Below are 20,311 nucleotides of genomic sequence, written 5' to 3' on the forward strand. Positions count from 1 at the left end.
TTGTTGATGATTATTCTAGAATGATGACTATTATGTATCTGAGAGAAAAATTAGAAGCTTTTAAGAAATTCAAATGGTATCTTGCTAGAGTAGAAAAGGAAACTGGAAAAAGATTAAAATGCTTAAGATCAAATAGAGGTGGTGAATTCATCTTAGATGAATTCAACAATTTCTGCATTGAAAGAGGAATCAAAAGACAAGTATCAACCCCTAGTACTCCTCATTAGAATCAAATAGCTGAAAGAAGAAATAGATCCATCATGGATTGTGCAAGGACACTAATGATTGAAAAGAATGTTGCTACCAAATACTAGAAGGAAGCTATCAGCACTACAGTTCATACTTTAATCTGAGTTCGGTTGAAGGAGTCAAACAAAACTCCCTATGAGCTATGCTATGGCTACAAACCCAATGTAAGTTACTTGAAAGTATTTGGCAGCAAATGTTATATCTTGAAAGAATCTAGAAAAGGTAAATTTTATGTAAAAGGTGATGAAGGTATATTTCTAGGATATTGTTACAGAAGTAAAGCATACAAATGTTTGAATTTATCCACTCACAAAATCATAGAAAGTGCACATGTGAGAATTGATGAGTTTGCAGAAAAGACTAAAGAAGATAGCAAAAAGGAACCAGAATATTATAGAAGATTTGTCTACTATGAACCTGATAAATTTCCAAACACATTTGACAAAAAGAAGACTTCATCTCCCAAGTTGACCAAATCTCCATCAGCTATCGAGTTGTAGGAAGTTCAAACCAAGATATAGGCACCCAAGTCACATTCAGAGGCTACCAAGTTAATGCATACCGAGTCTGAAGAACCCAAGCCACAGATAGAAGGACCTTAGCCAAAAGTTGAAATTCAAAATGAAGACAGTGTTATTCATTCAAAAGCCAAAGAACCTTTATTGGCAAAATATGTCAAAAGACATCATGCACCTGATCAAATCATTAGAAATAAATTTGATGGAACAATGACAAGAAGCAAACTAAAAGGTGCATGTTTACTTGGTGAATTTGAACCTAGAAGTGTTAAAGATGGATTGGAAAATGAAAGTTGGATTGAGGCTATGAATGAAGAAATAGAACAGATAGAGAAGAATAAAACTTGGACTCTTATACCTAGGCCCAAAGATAAAAATGTAATTGGTAGAAAATGGTTATTCAGAAATAAGTTGAATGAAGATGGAAAGGTGTCAAGAAATAAAGCAAGATTGGTAGTAAAGGTTACTCTCACGAAGAAGGTATTGATTATTGTGAAAATTTTGCCCCTGTTGCAAGATTAGAAGGTGTTAGGACTTTACTTGGTTATGTAGCTCACAAAGGATTCAAAGTATGTCAAATGGATGTTAAATCTGAATTCTTAAATGGAATTCTTGATGAGGAAGTCTACATTGAACAACCAGAAGGTTTTGTTGATCTAGACAAAAGGGACATGGTCTGAAAATTACACAAAGCTCTATATGGTCTTAAACAAGCTCCTAGAGCCTGGTATGAAAGACTACATAACTATTTGATACATATTGGTTTTCAAAGAAAAATTGATAACAACAACCTATATATCAAGGAAGGACCAGACAAGAAGATTGTATTTGCAGAAATATTTGTGGATGATACTCTATTAATAGGAAATGATGATTTATGCAAGAGATTTTTAGAAAAAATGAATAAATAATTTGAAATGTCCATGTTTGTAGAAATAAAATTCTTTTTTGGATTGTAGATACAACAGAACATAAATGGTATCTATATCACTCAATCTAAGTATATCAAAGAGATACTCAAGAAATTTGGAATGGAAGATTCAAAACTAGTTGGAACCCCCATGTGTATTAGACTTAAGCTTACCAAAGATGATGACTCCAAAGAAGTAGATCAAACCCTATACAGATCAATGATTGGGAAACTATAGTCTGTGGTACATACTAGGCCTGACATTGCCTTAGTAGTTGGGATAGTGGCAAGATTCTTAGCTAGACCTAGAGAAATCCACATGATGGCAATAAAAAGAATCTTAAGATATCTGAAAGGTACTAAAGACTATGGATTATGGTACAAACTTGGAGGAAACATTGACCTAAAAGTATTTATTAATGCTGATTGGGCAGGAAATCTTGATGACAGAAAGAGCACTAGTGGTGGAGCATTCTTTCTTGGTAAAAGGTTGGTATCTTGGAAAAGCAACAAGCAAAACTGTACATCTCAATCTACATCAAAAGCAGAATATGTAGTAGTAACAATGAATTATTCTACCATTGTTTGGTTCAAATAGTTGTTGGAAGGAATGAAGGTTGAAATCAAAGAGCCAATAGTGATGTATTGTGATAACACCAGTGCAATCAACATATCAAATAATCTAGTGATGCATTCCAAAACAAAGCACATTGCTATCAAACATAAATTTGTAAGAGAATTAGTTTAGGACAAAGAAATCAAATTAGAATATGTACATACAAAAGAAAAAATTGTAGATATATTCACAAAGCCACTACCTAAGGATGCATTTTTGTATCTAAGAGATAAGCTAGGGGTCATTCCCCTATCTGAAACTCACTAATTAAAGTTTAGTGATGCATCAACATAAACCAAGTTGAAAATCAATCAGTTGATGTAGTATTGACAAGGACATATTTTAGATGAATCAGTACTCAAGGTACATTGATACCAATCAGAATTATCTTTGGCATGTGTTGTCAAAGAGGGAGAAGTCTACTCTCATATCTTTCTGAAATTTTGTAGAAGGAGAAGTTAAGAAGCTCATTCACAGAGGGCGAAACTTTCTGATAGAGGGAGTCTTGTTCTCAAAATTTCATTGGGTTATGACATGTTGTGTTGCCATCAATGCAAAAGGAGATTGTTGGATACAGTTGATTAATTGTGTGTTGTCCTTGATGTTACACAAATGTCATATCAATTGACAGATAATGTATGCCGAGTTCACTTGGTCAATGAAGGTAGTTTTCCTAGTCTACCAAGCATTCTTGGGTTTACTCTGTGTAGAAGGTAGTTTCGATTGAGCTCACTTGGATGTCAAAGGAAGTTAAGCAGAAAAGAGTGTTAACCGATCTCTCTCAATTAACAAAGGGAAAGTTGAACAGAGTCAATACTAACTGAGTTGACTCGGTTACCAAAGGAATTTTGTAAGTTCAGAGAACTTATGTTGGTTAACACAGGGAATCACTTCAAAATCAGTTTCTACCAAGTTGGGTTGGCTACCAAAGGATTTTCTTGTTTTGGCATATAAAGCTTAATTATTTTACCTATTGATTCTAGCCAACTGAGGTGATGAATATTGGTTATTCTAATTTGTATTTGAGACCACTTGACAATCTAAAACATATAAGTAGAAGGTCAAGTTGTGATTTCAAGTGTGAGTGTGATGTGTGCAAGTTGAATAAGTTGTAAGAGATAAGAAGAGGAAGCGAACTTGAAGGATAAAGAGATATCCTTGTGGTGTAGAAAAGTATTATTCGATTAGGAAGGATCAAGTATGAACCAAAGTAGAGATCTGTAATTAGCAATTTAGTTGCATCACAATCAAGTCATTTCATTCTAGCAGTGATCTAAAATCTCTTAACAGAGTTGGTTTAACAACCATTTGTAAATCATCTAACAAAGTGATAATTCCTTTGAATTGTTTCAAGACTTTTTGCAAGGCCACTCCTAACAGGGTGATTAAATCCTTTAACAGGATCACACCTAACAGTGTGTTTTGTAAACTTTAAAAAGGTTGGCTCCTAACAGGGCTCACTTTAGAAGAGTGAAAAATAGTAACTAGTTACATTGGTTGTTTTCCCAAATTGGGTTTCTACGCTAAATCTTGGTGTCTCATGTGTTCATGTTATTTCTTTCATGCCTGTAAGCAATTACTAATAACATCTTAAGATTTACTAAAATTAATTCACACTCTGCATTTACCGAGTTACAACATTTTCTATGTGTTTACCGAGTATCAGTAGTAACCAGTTTTATCAGTTTAAATTTTATAGTTGACATCCAAGGGATCTGTGATATATTTTAGTGGTAACTGATTCACCTTCCCTCTCAGTTACTGCTCTTATATTTCCAACAACATCAAGTAGACCAAATACATCAAAATTAATTAGATCTAAAATACATGAAGATTTATGAGAACTCAAGTCAAAATAAATACATTTTTGTTTGCCATAGATACAATTCTTTAAAAAATCAAACTTAAGATTACAATTGTTTAACCCATCAACTAGATTCTTATTTTTCATGGTTCCTAGACCCTTCTCACCTATACAATCGAGACTCTAGTGCCATAACATCATCTCTTTGTAGGCAGCTTTGACTCACTAGACAAAGAACCCTTTGATACCTAAAATCCATGACCTTTTGCTAAAAATAAACCCTTTCCTTTTCCAATAGAGTAGCCTTTCTTACAATCTTATGAAATTTTAAAAATATTTTGCTCAACTATTCATATATCAAGATAGAACAATGTACCCAATTTGCTTCCTCTTTCTATCAAGATAACACCTATTGTCATTTTTACACCTACTTTAGAAAAGTGTATGTGCATGCCCTCATCTATTAGCTTTCTAATAGATTAAAAAAATCTTGGTAGTCCCAAGATATGCATGACATTATCAAATCTTTTAATTCTACAATCAAAAAGTTTCACATTAACACTTCCACAGCCAAAAATATTAAGAAATGACTTATATCACCTAAATAGATCTTACCACCATCAAAGTTGTCATACTTATTATAAACCATCTTCTATTAGGATTCATGTGGAAATATATAACTGATTCTATCAACCATGCATTGTCACTTGCACAAGTAGTCAAGAACGCAATAAACACATCTCCATTTTCCTTCTCAAATCTAGAATTATAATATTGCTTCTTCTTCTCCTTCTTATTTTCTTCTTTTTACTGTCATTTTAGAAGTGATGAGGTTTATGATAGTTCCAACAAATTGTCTTGGAATTACTAGGGGATTTTGATCTCCCCTTATTCTTGGACTTAAAATGATTGTGTTGCTTTTCACTCTTGCCTCTTTCTCATTTTCTTCCTCAAACACTCAAATCCTCTTTAGCATTTAGAGAGATCTTCCTTCTCATCTCCTCATAAAGTAGAGAACTAACGACATCCTCCATCTTCAAGATGTCTATAGTACTCTTTATAGCCAGGGCATGACTATCTCATGCATCTGACAATGAAAATAATAAGACTTGACACCTTTCTTCTTCATCCATTAACAACTATACTAAGGTCAACTAAATCACCAACACATTAAATATTTTTAGATTCTTAGATCTTCATCCACCTTCTTCCATTCTCAACGAGTAAATTTTCATCCTCAAGAAAATATTATTTATGAGTGATTTTTCTTGAAATATCTCACTTAGCTTCCTCCAAAGCTTCTTCATAAACATTTATTATAATTGAGTGTAAAAGACACAATCTTATGAGAATTTTAGATTTTCTATCCATTACTTTATACTGAACAACTAAAGTTGGATCTGCAGGCCTCGTGACATTTTCATCTACCACTTCCCATATATCTCATTCAATAAGCAAATCTTCCATCTTCGGTTTCAATGTTTCAAAGTTCATAGCAAAAAAACTCTCCACTTTGATCATTTACGACATTCATTCCATCTTTACTACCCTATAATATAGAAAATAAGGCAATTTTTACAAGATCCTACTCAAACCTTGATTAGCTCAAAAATCCTATACCCAACTAATAGAAACAAAATTGGCCAGACTCTAATGCCACTTGTAAGAAAGGAAAGGTATGTGAAATTGATTCCTACACTAATATTGAGAGGATGTCTATGCAAATAGAAACTTAAGTATTACAAAGAATGCAAGATACAAACAAGTGCCTAAATGAAATAACAATGATCACAATGCTAACGAGTGTCCCCAAAATCAAGGGATGAAAAATAGAAAAAAAAAAAAAAAGAAATACACCAGTTACAAATGTAGATGAAGATGATGTCTCATCACATTTTGAAGATGTAGAAAGAGGAGATGTTTTTGCTACTTGAAGAGCCTTGCTAAATGATGATAAAAAACTTAGTAAAATGAAGGATTTATTTCACACAAGATGTAAGTGCCATGATAAATTATGAAATGTAGTTATAGATGGTGGTAGTACTAATAAACTTGTTTCTAAGAAAAGTGTTAATAAATTGAAGTTATAAAGAAGGAAGCATCCAAACCCCTACCAGATTGTGTGATTGTATAAGGATCAGAAGGCTTTGGACAATGAAAAATGTCTAGTGTGATTTAGAATTAGAATCTATTATGATGATGTAATATTTGTGATATTAAACCTATCAATGTTTGTCATTTTTTTAAAGGAAATTTGACAATTTGAGCGACATGTAATACATGATGGCCATCCAAATACCTATTTTTTGAAAAAGGGCGGAGTTCAAAATAGGTAAAAGCAACTGAAGAAAACATAGAAAAAGGTAAGAAATAATGCAAGAATATGTGTAGTTGATGGAAGGTAATTTCTAGAAGGCATGAAACATGAACATGTGTATGTTTATTTAATTCCAAAAGTTAATAAAGAGGAAGTAGAAGATGTACTTGTGGAAGTCACTTATCTGATGAATGAATTATAGGATACTGTATCTAATAATGTACATAATAGATTGGCACAAATAAGAAAAATTAGTTATTATAAATGTTTGATTCCTAGAACCACTTTTTTGAATAAGGAATCCCATAGAATGACTCTAGCATAGAATAAAGAGTTGAACAAACAAGTGCTAAACTTATTGCAAAAGGGGTTGATTCGAGGGAGTTTAAGTCCTTGTGTAGTACCCCAAATACTAGCACAAAAGAAAAATAAAAAATGGAGGATGTGTACAAATTTTCAAAATAGTAATAAGATAATTATCAAGTATAAATTTTCTCTTACCAATGATGGATGACATTATGGATTATTCGAGTGGAGCTAAGTAATTCATAAAGATAGATATGAAAAGTGGATATTGCCAAATTTGGATTAAAAGAGAAGATGAACAGAAGAAAAAAATAAAATAAAATAATTTTTTTTTAAAAAAAATAAATAAATAAATAAATAAATATATATATATATGTATATATACATATATATATATATATATATGTATATATATGTATATATATATATATATATATATAAGGAAAAAAAGGCTTGTATGAGGGGTTAATCATGCTCTTTGGGTTAACAAATGCACCAAGCACATTCATGCAGCTCATGTACATGACATTGAAAAAAAATTCAAGTAAGTTTTTTATTGTTTACTTGGATGATATTTTGATCTTTAGTAATACATTGGAAGAATATATAGTGCATATTTCTAGGGTCTTTGAGAAGTTAATGGAGGAAATGTTTTTGATTAATCTAAATAAGTGAGAATTGTTTTTTTTAAATTGGTAAGATGCCTAAGATAAGATAAATTATTATTTTGTTGTGATTAATTATTATTATTATTTATTAAGATCAAGTATATTTGAATCCAAGACCTCCCAAATAAGAGGTACACATTTTATCATTATGTTCTAGGGTCTTTGCCTCTAAAGAAGTGCAATTTTATGGAGTTAGTGTACTTGAGATTAATATTTTTAGTAGACAATCTTAAAACGGACCTAGAGAGAGTGCAAGTTATCCTTGAAAGGCCTACTCCAAGGAGTGCTACTGAGGTAAGATCTTTCATGGTTTGGATAAATTTTACAAAAAAAATATTAGAAATTATAATCGTATATGTGAACCCCTAACTGAAACAATGAGAGGGAATAGAAAATAGTTTAAGTGAATTATACAAACAAAAAAGAGTTTTAATTTATTGAAAATAAAAATTATAGAGTAACCTATTATAGAACTTCCAAATTTTAAGTAGGTATTTCAAGTAGACTATAATACTACTGACAATGCCATTAGAGTTATTTTGAATTAGGAAGATAAACTCATTGTTTAATTTAGTGAAAACTTGAATGATGTCAAAAGAAAGAATTCTATTTATAATTATGCTTTTTAAATGTTATAGTTAAGCATTGAGGAAATGGAGACACTATATTTTGTCTAAAAAAATTGTTTTATCCATTGATCACCAAAATCTACAATATTTGAATAGCCAAGTAAAGTTGATTCAAAAGGATTTAAAATGGGTTGATTATTTGTACAATTATACTTTTTCTTTTGAAGCATGGTATTAAAAAGTATGATAGGGCTATTCCCTGAGTAGGAGGCAAACTTTTTGATAGAGATGCATATCAAAATTGTTGGGTTCAAGGAACTCAAGTGTTTGTATCCCGTCGATGCTGATTTTGGCGAGGCCTACAGAGCGTGTACATAACTTGTTACTGTAGACATGACCAAATGGTTTGATTTTTTAATCTATGATCATTTTTTATTCAAAGGAAACCAATTAAACATTCAAAATAGTTTCTTGTGTAAGAACGTAACCAAACAGAAACACAATACTGTAAGATTATTTGGATATTTTGGTTGAGATAAAACCATTGCTATGGTTAGTGAGAACTATTATTGGCCATAATTATAACTAGATGTTAAAAAGTATATGCAAAGTTGTAGAATATGTTAGATGAAAAAATAAAGCAAGTATAATACATGGTTATATCATCCATTACATGTACTAAAGAGGTCATGTGGAAATATTTCTATGGACTTTTTTGGGTTTACCAAGGACTCAAAGAGGCCACATGTAATGCCCTACTATGGAACCCAAGAGAAATTAACCTAAAATATGCAACTAATTCTATAGAATAGTAAGAGTTTAGAAACAGTAATGTAGTTCAAAAATGTGGAAGAAAATAATGTATAATACATGCACACAATGCAACTCAAACATAGATTGTAAATCTCAAGGATCCCATAGCATAGAATTACATATATATTAAAATATAATAAGTTTAAATAATAAACACAACTCGCATAATGTAAATGAATGAACAAGAATATCATCACATATAAGAAACCCAAATCCAACTAATACAAAATCCAAATACATAAAAATCTACATCCGCTACACATGTCATAAGGTATGAGATACAAATCAAAGTATAAAGTACAACATCTCTTAAAGGTTTCATGACCAATATACAAGAATAAGATGAGAAGATAGAACATGTCTATAAATCAAGATAATGCAACTTCTACAAGGATCATCCATCACTAAAATAGGAAGTTTCAAAATATATCTCAATGATAAAGGTCACACTATCAGCTAACCTTGTGAAACCCAAAGAAGGCCCACTCCCTCTATATTGGGGAGATAAAAACTAGCTCTATACATGTATCAAACCATAAAATCAACGAAAAATTATATAAGGATGGAATCATGAATAACTATCTAACTCAAGGTCAATATTCAACTGTAAAGGTAATACACACTAATCTAGAGGCAAAAAACGCATGTAGGAAAATCAAGATGCATATAGGGAATTCATGTCATCATATGAGTCAACTCTAAGGTTATTCTAGCAATCTCACTAGACCCTAATGCCCTAATGACTCAATGCCTATCAAAAATCTTTTATACAAATAAGGTTACTATCTATTCTATATAAAGTTCACTTAGGCGACAAATATCATACAATATCCAGTCCACTCAGGCTGCAAACATCTTCTGCTACTACCATCCTAGTTTTTACTAGTGCTCAAGGAATGAGAGAGGAACCACACATCTTATTAATTCATTCTAACCTCTTAACAAAATTTAATTATCATTTATTAAGTTACTTACAATAGGTTATCCTGGTAGCCACTTTGAGCCCCAACCCCCATTGCAAGCCACTCTCATCCATACATCTAGATAACATACCCTAAGCTCATAAAGCATACAGAGTCTCATAAATAAGATAATAATCAAGTTTGGTTCCATAAGAAGGCAACTGGAACATACATACTAGTCCTCAAACCATAATTTTGATAAGTACACATGGGTCCTCAAACCACAATTCTCACAAGTTGACATTGGTCCTCAAACCACATTGTAATAATTTCTCATTGGTGCTCAAACCAAAATATTAAAAATACACATGATTCCTCAAACCAAAATATAGAAAATTTAGGTTGGTCTTCAAACTGCCACATAACACACTCTCAAAGAGTTCAAAATACATGAGCTTAGAACATTGGTTGGAAAAGAGTAATTGTGATTGAAACATCAATATAAGAAACTCATAACTACCATCACAAAAATAAAACACTCCTAAAGCCTCTGTGTATAACCCCTATAGCCAATGTAAATCCCAAAATACCCTACAACCACAATAACAATGAACACACATACATTTCACATAAAATCATTCTTAATGAATAAAAGTCCATTTATTTCTAAGGGTTTAGTTTGCCTATAAAAATATTCATACAAAACCTCATCAAATAAAATTATTATATATATATATTCTTAAACTATATTTATAAATATACAATTTTTTAGAATTTTTTTCTTTTAAAAATAGAATTTATACAAATAGAGTTTATAAAAATTATATGTAAACTCTACTTCTCAATTAGATAAAAAATTATTTCAACAATCACATATAAAATTCAAAAAATTAATACATGAACACTCATACTGGCACGAAGAAGACAATAACCAAAATTGAAGAAAGAAAATCTCAAATAATCAGCTTAAAAAATAAGGAGACCAACTCTAACCCAAAAATTAAAGTTCTTTCTTTCTCCTAATTTGAAATTACAAAGCTCAAAACCTTATCTCAAAACTATGAAGCAATTTTAAGAGAATTGAGAATAATTTTTCAACCAAAATTCTCAGCTTGAATTACTTTTACTTTTCCTCCAAAAATCCCAAAGGTTCTTCCACATAATAATAATGAATCCCTAAGATGACAATCTCATCTAATTTATAGAAAATTTCTGTTAGGTTTTCTTGTTGGAAATAGAGATGGAGTAACTGAGAGGGGAGGGGTGAATCAGTTACTACAAAAAAATAAATCTATAGATCCTTTGATGTCTTAAAATACAGTTGTTGCTGACACTCGGCAACCACACAAATAAATGGTGAAACTTGATAGATGTTCTGTTAACTTTATTAAGCATTTAAAGTGATTAACATGCATGAATGAAGAAATACCATGAACACAAGAGACACCAAATTTAACGTGGAAACCCAATTTGGGAAAAACCACCAAGTAAGTAGTTACCAATTTTCACTCTTCTGAAGTGAGCTCTATTAGGAGCCAACCTTGTTAAAGGTTACAAAAAACACTGTTAGGTGTGACCCTATTAGAGGATTTGATCACCTTGTTAGAAGTTGCCTTGTCAGAGGTCATTAAAATAATTCAGTTGAATTGTCACCTTGTTAGAGCATTTACAAAATGGCTGTCAAACCAAATGTGTTAAAAGATTTTGAATCACTATTACAATGATTAGAAAGCAACAATGAAGTGATCTGAAATATATGCAACTTATCTTTTCCGAATACAGATCTTTGTTCTGCTTCACTAGATTCTCACTGATTGAATGCAACTTTGCAGCTTCATAGGGATATCTAATCCTTCCTCAACATTCGCTCATATATTTGCTTATTTGCACTTTTATTCATCCACACTTTTCTACATCATTTGTATTCACAACTTGACCTTTCATATATACCTTACAGATTGTCAAGTCAGCTCAATTACAAGTTACAACAACTGAAAAACATAAAATCAGTCGGCTGCACGAAACAGTTAAACTTAACTCTTAAGAAAAATCCTTTGCTACCCAACCCAGCTCGGTGACCACTGGTCCAGAATGGTTTCTCCAGTGTTATCCAAGTGAAGCTCGGTAAACACTACGAACTTTGCAACTTCCTTTGGAGACCAAGTTAACTCGGTAAATACTTTCCTTCCTTCATTTACCGAGTGAGCTCGGTAAAAGCTAACTTTCCTTCGCTTACTGAGCGAGCTTGGTAGACATTGACTTTTCCTTCGTTAACCTTGGGAGCTCAGTTAACATTAACTTTCTACTACAAAATTCTTTGATGCCCGAGTGAGCTCGTTAAGAGCTAACTTTCTGTGTAACATTCAAGAACGCTCGGTAGTCACTATAAATTGCTTTGCTGACGATCTGAGCTCGATAAACTCTGCCTGATGGTTGATATGACATTTGTGTAACATCAAAGACAATACACAATTAACAATTGTATCCAACATTTCTAAAATTGGAACTCAACCTTCAAAAAGTAAATACAAAATTTTAATAATCTACTTCTTAAGTTAGGTCACATAACTCAACTTCTTAACTTGGAATTAATTATTAATTATTATTTAATTATTGTGCAATAAAAATATAATTATAACTTAATTTAGAATTAATATTTTTAGTACAATATTCTGAAAGAATTTTAATTAATAATTTTAGCCAAATATAATATAAAACTTGACTTTTAAAATCAATTCATATTATTTGTGCAAATTAAATTTAAGTTTTTGCTTTAATAATTAATTATCTCTTTTAATTCCATAATTATATTTTACTATTGCATATCATTGATTCAAACATATCAGAAGTTACATCAGAGTTTAGAATCTAACACAAAAGAAACCCACCCAATATTACAAAACGATAGTCCTTATGACTATATCATCGAAACCGTTTACCATATTTGACCAAAACAAACATAAAAGCATTTAAGATACATCTCATAATCTAAGTCTTCTATGAAATAATTAGGAATGTCACTGCTTTAGTTAGAGGTGGTAATATCAATGGCGGATGGAGGCACATAAAACTATACTCTAGCAGAGCTTTCAGCTAGTATTTATGATCTCCATATACCTTCAACTTTGAGTTGACGAACAAGCTCAACGAGAGTAATATAAAACTCATATATTTTCTTGTTTGTGGTGTAACTATGGGCTAGCTCCTTTCTATTCACAGTAATCTCCCCTTCTTTCAACAACTTGAGGAATTTGTTTACTTTTAATTTGACTAATGTTGTAACTTTCATGAGAACATCAGTATAAATGAGTCCCCTTAGAGACTCAATAAGGAACATACTTTTACCTTGAAGGATCTCACTATTCTTATTTTTCTAGATATTCCATAGTATAATAGAAGAGAAGATAGACCAAAATCTATTATTCAATTTTCTAATATGATTTAATTTCCCTGCAATTATGCTTTCTACAGTGAAGTTACAACCTAATTCCAGCCCAAACAACATCTAAATATCTATGTCATAAATATAGTTAAAAAGGACATGATTCATAGACTCAGGTTGATTACAAATAATGCATATGTTGGACTCCTTCCCCTAGAGTTTCTTAAAAGGTAGTTTGTGAAGAAGAAGCCTCCAAAGAAAGTGGGCAATTTTAGGTTCAATGGGTCTTGACCAAACATTCAAAAGTACCTTCTTCCATGCAACTAGGTGAAAGTTCAAATGTCATTTGGATTTTAGGTAATCAAGGACTTTAGTGCTATTGGACAGGAGTGAATATATATAGTTAGCTTTAACGAGGTGCAAAGGGGAAGAATTAGGCTAGAGAAGCTATAGAACACATGAATTTGGGGAACAATAGACACGATTGTCAAAGATATTTTGCAGGATATTAATCAACATGTAGTGTGTTCTCCAATTGGAAGGGGGGGGGGGGGGGGTTGTTAAATCTATAATTTATTACCTAGTTTAAATTGTAATCTTGTCCCCAAAAACATGTTTAATTTGTTTCTAGCTCTTCCATATATATACATTCTTAAATTATAATTACTAAAAATGTAATTTTTAACTTTTTTTTTTCTAAAAATAAATTTTCTAGAAATAGAGTTTATAAAAATTATATGCAAACTCCAATTCTCAATTACATAGAAAACTCTTTCAACAATCATGTAAAGAATTCTAAAAAATAATACGTGATCACTCATAGTGGCACGACGAAGACAATAACCAAAATTGAAGAAAGAAAATATCAAACGATTAGCTTTAAAAAATAAAGAGAACATCTCTTACCCAAAATAAAAAGTTCTTTCTTTTTCTTAATTTTAAATTACAAAGCTCAAAACACTACCTCAAAACTATGAAGCAATTTGAAAAGAATTGAGAACAAATTTTCAACCAAAAATCTCAGCTTTGAATTACTTTTACTTTTCCTCCAAAAATCCTATAAGTTCTTTGACCTAATAATAATGAATCCCTAAGATTGCTATCACATCTAATTTATACAAAATTTCCATTAGGTTTTCTTAAACTAGAACTCAACCTTCAAAAAGTAAAAATACTCTTTTAATAATCTAATTCTTAAGTTAAAATGCTTAACTCAACTTCTTAACTTGGAATTAATTATTAATTCATATTTAATTATTGTGCAATCAGTATAATAATAACTTAATTTAGAATTAAGTTTCGTAATTAAAATAGTTTCAACTACATTCTGCGAACATGGTGAAAACAATGAAATATCAATTGAAAGACAAACACCCCAAATCGAGATTCATTGCTTTCTAGTAGAAGACAAGTTCGCAACCTCCTTTGATGACCTATAACAAATTTGATGCCCTTTCACATCGATGTCACGAACAAGGGGATGTCCGAGATGTAAACAAAAACAAATTTGAAACTTTTGTTCGACAACACATCAAATGAAACAAGGAGATTCATGACAATCAGATTTACAAAAAAGAAGATGGATGGTAGACTGTGTGCAAAAGGAGAAAGCAATCACAATTCTCGCATAGTCAAAATGGAATGGAAGAAAAAATTCAAAAATAAAAAGCCTTTTACAATAAAACTAAATATGTGCCAAAACCTGAGCTTAACCCTAGCCCCAAATTGATAGAAATTTCTCAGTTGAAGATACCCAAAAATCCATGAATAATATTTGAGGCCAATTCTATTCCTTTAGGGAGGGCTCAGAAAACATATCTAAACCTAAAAGCCTTTTGGCTCCTCCAAAGCAGAATTATGAGCGTGACCGGTAGATTAGAACCCCATTCAAGGAGAAAGCACTCTACATTCTGCCACATTGAAAGATCAAATAAACTACAAATAAGAAAAAAGTGGAAAGACATTCAAAGCCAAGTTTCATTGACAAAAATAGAAAAGGTGAAGAAATTATCATCAGCAACCCTCATAGTGAAGGGATATGGAAGGACTATGAAGATAAGGGTATCTATATGTATTGGAACGGTCTGTCAAGGAAGAGATCTAGGTCGGTGCGCATTATCTCATAGATTTGGGAGGACAAGGTAAGTAGCCTCAACTTGTTTGCTGAATTTTTTTGGTTTATTCTATGCCAAAATGCACAGGATAAAAAGGAAATTCTGAAATTAGATTATGTTTTCTACAAGGGCCATCATATTAAATTTCTAGCATGGCAACCAAACTTCAATCAAAATCATATTAAAAATACAGAAACTATAAAATGGATGGAAAGCATAGAGATTCCATCAGAACTAATGGAAGAAATAACCATTAAAAAGATTGGTTATTCTTTAGGAATAGTAATAGGCTTTGAAGATAATTTAAGCAGAACTAATAAAATTAGGGTTTTGGTTAAAACAAATCAAAACCATCCTATCAGTAGAAAGATCATTATTAATAGATCTATTTATAATTTAACCTTCAAAGATTACGTAGGAGACATTAACAAAATTATAGATCCAAACCTATCAAAATTGTTGGTGTAAATACGTACTTTACTATTTACACTTAATTAAGTTTACTTAGGTTAATGCATTATTTAATTATTTTGCATTATTTTATTATTTTTATTTGTGAGACACTTAAGAGTTTGTGCACCTTTGTGAGTTTCCATGTAGACAACACAGGAGTACGCAACTCTATTTAAGCATATGGTGTCTACAACACTATTTTGCATATCACACCTTTGTAGGCTTATCCTCTCATCATCGCACATACTTCCATGCTTAATGGAGGATAACCCATATCTGGTGGACATGTGCTTGCTTGTTGACACATCATGGTGCTAACTTCTATGCATTCTAGAAGCTTTCCTGAGGCCTTTATATACAGGCACTCCTAGTGTACTCATGATGATCCAGTTATTGAATACATTGTCATTCTTATCATACTCTGTCTACTTTGGTCTACTGTGTGCTTGTGTTTAAATTCTTAGTTCTTGAGTGAATTTTTCCCTTAGGAAAATTCTTACAAAAACATATATAAAAAACAACATCAAAGACCACATAATCTTAAAAAGGAGGACAAGCAAAAAATCAATAAGGAAGGAAGAGGCAATCATAGAGACAAAAAGCTCCAGAGAAAGTTAGATTTAAGAAAAAGCAGCAAATATTAGTGAGAAAAGTATACCAAAAAGAAGGGAAGAATCAATGGACATCGGAAAGGTTATAGAGAGAACGACAGAATCTGACTGGAAGGATAATATTAGCTATCAGCACTCATTAAATAAATTCAAAATTTGCATGGATTGTCAGTTGGAAAAGGAGGCCATTGAGGAAATGGACTTGAACATTATTAAATTAAATAAGCTTTTGCATGAAGCCCTCCTAATTCAAAATGACATAATAGATCAGAGCCTATTAGCATAAGAAATACACAGGGAACATAAAGGGAAGAGAATTAAAATCATAGAAATAGGGGAGACATTAGGAATTTGTGATAGTCAAATAGAGGATCAGAGGCATGAGAAAGAAATGAATCTCATCAAGCAAGAGGAACAAAGAACAAAAAAGAGAGATGAGCAAAGCACAGAGGTCTTGCAAGAAGTAGTCTCCCAAAAGGAAAACCTAGAGCAAGAAGTGATCATCCCATCAACAGACTCCACTTAGTGGAGCAACATAACAATCAGGGAAAATGGGAAAAAGAAAAGCTATAAACTTTGGCAAACCCCTAGTAATGGACAGGACATGTTTGCATTAGATTCAGAAAATATTGATTCTACTCTAAGAGAGCCACATTACTCCTCTAATATAGATGAAATCTAGTGGGATATGACAATGAGCAGTCCTATCAAAGAAAATAGAAACAAAGAGGTCGAAGATTCAAGGCTTATCCAGAAAATTAATGACAATGATCAGCAAATTAGCAAATTATTGATCAAATAAATCATCTCAGAAGAAAACCAGGAAGGTGAGTATTCAGCTATTGTGGAAAAGGTAATAAAAGAGAAAAATCTTGAAAGAATAGGTATAGCAGTGAATCAGGAAGGAACGAAGACTCCAATATGTGGAAAATCAAAGCAGAAAAGGGGAAGAAAATCACTAAAAGAACTCAGAGAGGTCGCTAGACAAGTCAAGGATCAAACTAAAATTCTTGATATACTACACAATGGGAAGGGGAAGTTCCTTCCCAAGGAGCAATGAAAATAACAACTTGGAATGCTAGGGGTCTTAATGCCCCCAGCAAAAAATGCTTGCTAAAGCATAACCTTACCTTATTTGATTCTAATCTTACATTATTACAAGAAACTAAATTTAATAAAGAAGGACTAAAGTTAAGTCAGAAATTGGGAAAATGGAAATCTGAACTCCAACATTCGCATGGAGCATCAGGTGGACTGGGAATCATAGGGAACCCTCGGCAAATCAGTACAGAATTACTCTCCTCCCAAACAAACTGGATGGGAGTAAGAATCATCAACACATAATCAAACCTCCAAATAGTCATTATAAATATTTATGGGCCTTCACCATTAGTAGATAAGCTAGCAGTCTAGGAAGAAATCAATGCATACATCAATTCAATGCACCAAGAAACAATCATTATAGGAGGAGATTTTAATGTGGTTTTAAGTAAGGAAGAAAAACAAGGAGGGAGTAATCCAGCATGCAAAACTATGGAAGATTTCAAAAGATGGATTCAGAAAGACTCTCTTATGGATATCAAAACAAAGAACGGTATTTATACTTGGAATAATAGAAGGAAAGGATTCTATTATATAGTAGAGCAATTGGATAGATTTCTCCTAAAAGGAGAATGCAGTTTGGACAAGATGGTTAATGCGGAAATTCTCTCTATGGTTGGATCTGATCACTTCCCAGTGAAACTAGAAATCAAAGAGTAGATCAAACCTAGTAGGAATCCTTTCAATTACGAGAAAATGTGGTGTCAGGATAAAGTATTTATGGATCATGTTAGAAAATGGTGGTAGGAGGAATAGTTCAAAGGTTCTAAAATGTTTTGCCTCGTCTCAAGATTGAAAATTGTTAAAGAAAAGATCTTAAAATGGAATAATCTACACTTTAAAAATATTTTTAAAGAAAAACTAGAAATTGAATAAAAAATAAGTAAATTAAATAAAGAAATCATCACAAAAGGAATGAATAATGAATCCTTTCATCTAGAAAAAGAATACCTTCTAAAACATGAGGAAATACTAGCTAAAGAAGAAATATTCTGGAGACAAATCCCTAGAGAAAAATGGCTCCTAGAAGGGAACCCACAATACCAATTTTTTTCATAATAGTACTCTTTATAATATAAATTATACTAACATTTCAAAAATTAAGAATTCAGAGGAGGAGCACACTGAAAACCAAGTAGAAATAGCTGATATTTTCATCAAATACTTCAGCAATATGCTTAATAATTATGACTCATCCAATAGAATAGCCCAAGAAGACATGTTAAAATACATCCCAAAGCTGATTTTAGAAGATGATAATAAATTCCTTACTGAACCCTTTACTCTTCAAGAGGTTAAAACAACACTCTTTAGTATGAAACTGGATAAATCACCAGGTTCGGATGGCTTTCAACCTTTCTTCTTCCAACAATGTTGGGAAATTCTAGGAGAAGAGTTGTGGAAAGCCTTAGAAGCCACACGTAATGGAGGTTCTATATTAACGAAAATCAATCAGACTTTTCTAACTCTTATCCCCAAAAAAAGTGAAAGTGTAGTGCCAGGGGACTATAGGCCTATTGCATTATGTAATACTATTTATAAGGTTTTCTCAAAAATCTTAGCTAATCGTCTCAAAAGATTCCTCCCAAAACTCATCTTGGAAGAACAAACCAGCTTTGTCTCTGGCAGATCTATTTTAGATGGCCTTTCCATCATATAGGAAACTATTCACTCAGCAATTAAAAATAAGTAAGCTTGTATGTTAGTTAAACTAGACATTCAAAAAGCATATGAAAAGGTAGATTGAAGATTTCTCTGTAAAACCTTAGAGGCCTTTGGCTTCTCTAAACAATGGATCAACATTATATTTCAATGTATCTCTACTCCCAAAATTTTGATCCTCATCAACAACACCCTGGAAGGTTTCTTTAACATATCCAGAGGTATCAGACAAGGAGACCCAAATTCCCCATTTCTGTTTATCATAAAGGCAGAGGCATTTGGTAGGGCAATTAAAGAAGCGCAAGTTGAGGGTAAAAATAAAGGGGTGAGAGTTACGAATGGAGTAGAAAACACCACCCACCAAAAATTTTCTGATGACACTATTCTTGCTGGAGTCAACACTCTTCAAGAGGCAGATCACATGCAACATATCCTAGATACATACACAAAAGCATCAGGGAAAATGATTATTGTCGAGGAAGTTGAAGATCAAATTTGTAACAAACTAGGATTAAAAAAAAACAAGTTACCATTAAAATATCTAGGGATATATCTTGACAAAAGTAATCACACCAATCCAGGCTGGGAAAATATTCTCAATAAAATTGAGAACCAAACAAAATCATGGAAAGGAAGATGGTTAATAAAGGCAGGAAGAACAACTAAGATCAAAGCAGTTTTATTGGCCATCCCTATTTATCAACTTTCCTTCTCACATCTCCCCAAAAATATTAACTCTAAACTAGAAAACAAACTTTGCAACTTCTTTTGGAATGGACTAGAGGATAAGAAAAAAGAAACCTTAATTAGTTGGAGTAAAATTTGCAAACCAAAAGAAGTTGGTGGATTAGGAATCAAAAATCTTGAATGGCAGAACGAAGCCTTAGGCGCTAAACAAGTATGGATATTATATCAAGAAAGAGAAAGGAAATGGGCTAAAATCTTATTCAATAAATATCTTAACCCTTTAGACAAAACTTCATTATTCAGAATTAAAAACCTCCACAAAGGTTCTGCAGGTTGGAATTTCCTTATTAATAGTAGAGATCTGATCTCAAAGTATCTTACATGGGACATAGGGAAAGGAAATGAAGCTTTGTTTTGGAAAGATTCGTGGAATGGATATCCCCCACTGATTAGTTTAGACTTATCATTAGAAGCAATTTCTCTCGTTAAAACCTTATGAGGGACAAAGGTGAAAGATTACATAGAGGAATCCGATTTAGAAATGGGGAAAAAATAGAAATGGAAATTGTTACCTGAATGTGGAATTAACCAGTTAGATAAGGAGAAACTAGAAAACATTCTAAAGAACC

The 20,311-nt window shown here is 32.1% G+C and overlaps 1 long non-coding RNA gene across 2 annotated transcripts in view; it reads right to left on the minus strand.

The window, feature by feature from the left end:
• LOC149566386 (uncharacterized) overlaps positions 1-20,311 on the minus strand; it is a 72,382-nt gene that overhangs the window by 24,113 nt on the left and 27,958 nt on the right. Inside the window, exon 2 of one of the 2 annotated variants that reach the window (XR_016362183.1) lies at positions 11,530-12,098. The exons of the other annotated variant lie outside the window; for it this stretch is intronic. This is a non-coding gene — a long non-coding RNA (uncharacterized LOC149566386). Of the gene's footprint in view, positions 1-11,529; positions 12,099-20,311 lie in introns of those variants that run through there. 2 annotated transcript variants of the gene reach the window in all.

This window comes from Cupressus sempervirens, chromosome 3, assembly GCF_028749045.1.
Source record: "Cupressus sempervirens isolate cs-2001-9-10 chromosome 3, ASM2874904v1, whole genome shotgun sequence".
Lineage (NCBI taxonomy): Eukaryota > Viridiplantae > Streptophyta > Pinopsida > Cupressales > Cupressaceae > Cupressus > Cupressus sempervirens.